Source organism: Rana temporaria, chromosome 3, assembly GCF_905171775.1.
Source record: "Rana temporaria chromosome 3, aRanTem1.1, whole genome shotgun sequence".
Taxonomy (NCBI): Eukaryota; Metazoa; Chordata; class Amphibia; order Anura; family Ranidae; genus Rana; species Rana temporaria.
The window spans coordinates 274,963,836-274,969,573 of record NC_053491.1 but is presented as its reverse complement, the minus strand read 5'-3'; the positions used below and the strand labels follow the sequence as shown (position 1 = coordinate 274,969,573).

Below are 5,738 nucleotides of genomic sequence, written 5' to 3'. Positions count from 1 at the left end.
ATGTAGTGGACTGATCTGTAAAGAGTTAATAGATGCTCTTTGCATGTCTATGTGACTGTGTGGCCTACACTATATTGTGTATTGGGACACCTGCCACACGTGAACTTTAATGCCATCCCAGCCTTAGTAAGTAGGGTTCAATATTGAGTTGGCCCACAATTTTCAGCTATAATAGCTTCAACTCTTCTGAGTAGGCTGTTCACAAGGTTTAGGAGTGTCTATGGGAATGTTTGACCATTCCTCCAGAAGCGCATTTGTGAGGCCAGGCACATATGTTGGATGAGAAGGCCTGGCGATATAGGTCCTCTGATGAAGCCAAGTGACGTGGTGTAACATGTAAGGGACGGGCGGATTAAGGAATCACATTAGGAAGTCTTTACAGCCATTTTTCCATTGTATGCAGCGTTTTTTAATAAATCGGATTTTACTTGCTTCACTATGGGATGCCTTCTCACTTTATTCTGAGTACCATTGATGTCCATCTGGAGGTTTGAGCTTATATCGCAGGACGCCAGCAGCAACCGGACCTGTGGTGAACCGCACAGCACTCATCCCTCACCAACGGAGATCCTCATACTCAAGGCACTAATATTACTTTGGGAAGGTAAGCGCTCTGTGAGCCCACTCCATTGAAGATTTATGTTAGAAGATTAATGAAGGAACATCATCACCACTGTCTCAGTCACTCACAAAGTTATTTTTGGGACTTTTTGCTTGCATTTTTTTATTTATTTGTTAGCTCGTCTGTTTTTCAGCATCATCATTTGTTTTTTCAGCATCACTACCTGTTTATTGCACGTATTGTAAGAAGAGTACCACCTTAGCCCATTGCTGGTTCGGCACGCAGCTGTACTTACTACTTATTATTGGGACTTCTTGTTTTCACTTGCTACATGCTAGCTCGCTTGTTTTTTCAGCATTATCACTTGTGATCGCACTTATTTTTATAAGGCTTCTTCTAGTTTATTGCTAGCTTTGCACGCAGCTGTGCTCATCCTATTTATTGCGCTCATCACTTTCATCATTTATCCCAATACTTTTGACAATATAGTGTATCTCAAACAGACTTAATTGATAAAGCCATTACAAAAGGACTAGGGGCCAGATTCACGTACAGCGGGCGCAAGTTTACGTAACCGGCTTACGTTACACCGCCGCAATTTTTCCGATTTAGTGCCCGATCCACAAAGCACTTACCTGGAAATTTGCCGCGGTGTATCGTAAACAGGTCCGGCGCAAGGCGGTCCAATTCAAATGGGGCGGGTACCATTTAAATTAGGCGCGCTCCCGCGCCGGACATACTGCGCATGCTCCCGTCGCAAATTTCTCAATGTGCTTTGCGCGAAATTACGACGCCCCAACGTTTTGTGAATCGCGACGTGAAAAAAGATTTAAAAAAAATTCAAAAGCGACGCGGGAAAGACAGGCATACTTTAACATGGTGGAGTACTTTTACACCATGTTAAAGGTGCCCTATCTTTGCGACGGAAATCTAACACTTGCGACGACGTAACGACGAGAAAAATCTTCGTAGATCGCCGTAACTCCTAATTTGCATACCCGACGCTGGTTTACGACGCAAATTCCCCCCAGCGGCGGCCGCGGTACTGCATCCTAAGATCCGACAGTGTAAGTCCATTACACCTGTCAGATCTTCTGCCTATCTATGCGTAACTGATTCTATGAATCAGTCGCATAGTTAGAAACAGAGATACGACGGCGTATCAGGAGATACGCCGTCGTATCTCTTTTGTGAATCTGGCCCTAGGTTTTTAAAGAAATTTTTGTATGCGGGTAATAACTGTGTTTGGGTCTGGCTCATAATTAGCACACTCACCAATTAATGTAATTAAAAATATATAAGTATCTTAACCAGGGCCGGTGCTAGCGCAAGGCAACATGGGCACTTGCCTTACGGCACCAGCGCCGGCCCTGGGGGGGGGGCAAAAAAAAGCTCCCTGCCCTGCTCACTGTCTCTCCATTTGCATGATTAATGTAGGAAGGGACAGAGCTGGGGAGGTGTCTGTGTAAATCTAAAGGGGTCTAGGGGTGCAGAGTGTTGCTGTGTAATGTAAAAGGGGTCCAGAGGTGCCATGCTGTGTAATGTAAAGGGGCCCAGAGGTGCGGTGCTGTGTAATGTAAAGGGGTCCAGAGGTGCAGGGTGCTGTATAATGTAAAAGGGTTCCAGAGGTGCAGGGCGCTGTGTAATGTAAAAGGGGTCCAGAGGTGCGGGGTGCTGTATAATGTAAAAGGGTTCCAGAGGTGCGGTGCTGTGTAATGTAAAAGGGTTCCAGAGGTACGGTGCTGTAAAATGCAAAAGAGGTCCAGAGGTGCGGTGCTGTGTAATGTAAAAGGGGTCCAGAGGTGCGGTGCTGTGTAATGTAAAATGAGGTGAGGTTTCTGTGGAGGACAAGACAGAGAGGAGACTTGCAATTAGGGGAACTCCAAAGCCAGGCAGCGCAGCAGCACACTGGGGCATTGCGCCGTCGGCAGTAAAGCGCCGCTATTTTAGCTGCACTTTACTGACGTTTTTTCGGCGCTATGCGTGCGTGCTGGGGGGGGGAGGCGGCAAAATGCACCTTCGCCTGAGTTGGCAAAAATCCTTGCACCTACCCTGATCTTAACCTCCAAACATCTGGAGTCACAGGGCAAAGCACCCAGTTTAGAAAGTGCAAAATCTCACTACTACAGATGTGTCAGTAATTGTGTAAAGAAAGCTAACTCAAAAACTAAAAATATACTATGTAAATATGTTCACAAAATTATAGGCAAAGCTGTAACTTAAGTATAAACCAGTTTTAATATCACAAAAGCTTAAAAAAAGGCATAAACACTTTTAAGATCCAATTGTATTCCAGGTCAGATTGCATGGTAATATTGTAAGCCAATTCTTCACTTTATGGGATAAGATTATCTGACAATTTTCACACAGTACCGCAGATATCCAATACACACCATACTCTGCATATGCTATTACATTTGAATGTATTTTTCATTCTTAGAAGATAATTAAGCCCATACTTGTCTCTGTATGTTCTCCACTTTATTGTTACTGGAGTTGGCATTCAATATATTGTTGTATAAAACAACTTTCAGTGGCCAATGAGGGACTGCTCAGAACCTGAATCTGAAACATCTTTGGGGGGAGGCTTCTGGTCACCATCTTGTTCATCTAATTGAGTGCTCCAATGTAAAGGTCCTATCACCAACATACTATTTATTCACTTTTATTTTAAAATATTAGAAGTACTGTATAAAAAAAAAAATTACTGTCATCCCATCCTTTACCAGCTTTGACCAGTGCCTAGCGTCACACACATGGGTATTAGCGTGGACCAGTTTCTTCATATCACAGCTGTTGAGCAGAATCTCCATTGCTCAGTGTATCCACAGAGGTTCATTAGTGGTTCTAGGATTCTCCAGTCATATACATTAGTAGGGTCTCAGTTGATGGCAGCTTTCATCTTTTCCACATCTGGCCAAACTTTGAATCCTTTTAGGTAATCTTCCTTGTATGCTGCTTGACCTAAAGCTGGACTCCTTCTGGCTGATTCATCATAAAGGCCTCCAGGATAATAGGGGCCAGTGTAGATTTGAGGCCACTTACCTGGACGACTCTCTGGTGGGTGAGGAGTATGTAGTCGATGGACATCTTGTTTCCCGAATCCTGCAGCAGCAGAACCTCTGTGCTCCTGGTCTGCAGGGCATAGCTCTCCTCCACAGTGACGGACATCTGGTTAAAGAATTTATTGCTATACCGCACAAATCTTTCTACGTAGAGCATGTTGTGCCCAGTCACCTGGAAGTGCCGTATTCATGGTCTGTGGCTTGTTTAATCTCATTTCACAGTTTAGTTTTTTTTTATCAACTTCAGGAGGCAGCAAGTGTCTGTATCTGCCGATGCCATGCATAGGAAGTGCCCGGTAAAATCTTTTACTGCTCTGATTCAGAAATCCCAGATCCCAACATAGGAGACCACTGCTGCCTGCAATCCGACAGCTCAGGGCAGCCATGTATCTGATCAGAGTCTCCCCTCCAACCGGCAACATCTCCAATCCGCTCTGTACTCTTTAACTTCTCACCCCATCATACTATGTATATTGTTCCACTGATAAGTGGTTAAGCAGGACATCTCTGCAGTAGAGAGGTAAGCTGTGCTGCTATTTCAGACATTATTTGTATTGTTATACTGTACTGGGATTATTGTTTTTATTTGCAATCAGTACCATTATAGGCCTTTCACACTCACCTTGTGCACATTTTTGCACTGGTTACCTCCTAGGCAGACATGATATATTAACAGTGACAACCTGTAAATTTGTTGTATAACAAGATACCTGCATTGCAGTGATATTTTAAACTGTTGTTTAACCAACCTATTCCTTTTTAGAGCTTTGTCTTTAAGAAAAGCAAATCTAAACCATTTAAGATGTTCTTAGGTTCAGGTAAGGACATGTCATCACAAGTGCAGGGCACAAGGAACATAATACTTCAAGCTGCTTCTTCACAGGTGAATGCTACACTTAGATAAGAGATATCAAACAATGACAAACAAAGTCTCCACCCACTACATTAAACTGCAACAAATGACACATTTTTAGACCCAGACCAAAGATGGCTTCCATATCCATCTTCTTTGCTTCTGCAGTAAAAATGCATTAATGTGTCCTCTTTGATGCTGGTGGATTCTATCAATTATCCAAACACAAAACATCACTGTATTACCCGCATCATTCAATATTACACAATGAGCTATTTGGGGCCATCAAATTATACATTTTTATATGCAAGATTTTATATTTAGCCATTTTTTTTAGAAAAATGCTCTGCAATCACAGGAGGGTGTATATTATTTAGCATTACAATCTATTACATAGTTGGTCAGGTTGAAAAAAGACACAAGTCTGTCTAGTTCAACAAATAAAAAATAACATACAATCCCATATACACAATCCTTCACCCACAGTTGATAAAATGGAAGGAAAAAAAACCCCCATAAAAGCATGATCTAATTTGCTACAGCAGGGGAAAAATTCCTTCCTGATCCCCCGAGAGGCAATTGGATTTACCCTTGATCAACTTTACCTATGAATGTCAGTACCCAGTTATATTATGTACATTAATCACTTAAGACCCGGACCATTATGCAGGTAAAGGACCTGGCCCCGTTATGTGATTTGGCACTGCGTCCCTTTAACTGACAATTGCGCGGTCGTGCGACGTGGCTCCCAAACAAAATTGGCGTCCTTTTTTTCCCACAAATAGAGCTTTCTTTTGACGGTATTTGATCACCTCTGTGGCTTTTATTTAAACAAAAATAGAGCGACAATTTTGAAAAACATATTTTTTACTTTACAAAAAATATATAAAAAAAAAATGTTTCTCCTCAGTTTAGGCTGATACGTATTTTTCTACATATTTTTGGTAAAAAAAATCGCAATAAGCATTTGCGCAAAAGTTATAGCGTTTACAAAATAGGGGATAGTTTTATGGCATTTTTATTAATAATTCTTTTTTTTTTTTACTAGTAATGCCGGCGATCAGTGATTTTTTTCATGACTGCGACATTATGGCGGACACATCGGACACTTTTGACACATTTTGGGACCATTGTCATTTCACAGTGAAAAGTGCTATATAAATCCACCGATTACTGTGAAAATGACACTGGCAGTGAAGGGGTTAACCAGGAGGGGTTAGGTGTGCCCTAAGGGAGTGTTCTTACTGTGGGGGGCGTG

The 5,738-nt window shown here is 42.2% G+C and overlaps 1 pseudogene; it reads right to left on the bottom strand.

Annotated features, from left to right (window-relative positions):
* Positions 1–3,263: 3,263 nt before the first annotated feature.
* Positions 3,264–4,062, bottom strand: LOC120930842 (annotated as a pseudogene).
* Between the last annotated feature and the right edge of the window lie 1,676 nt (positions 4,063–5,738).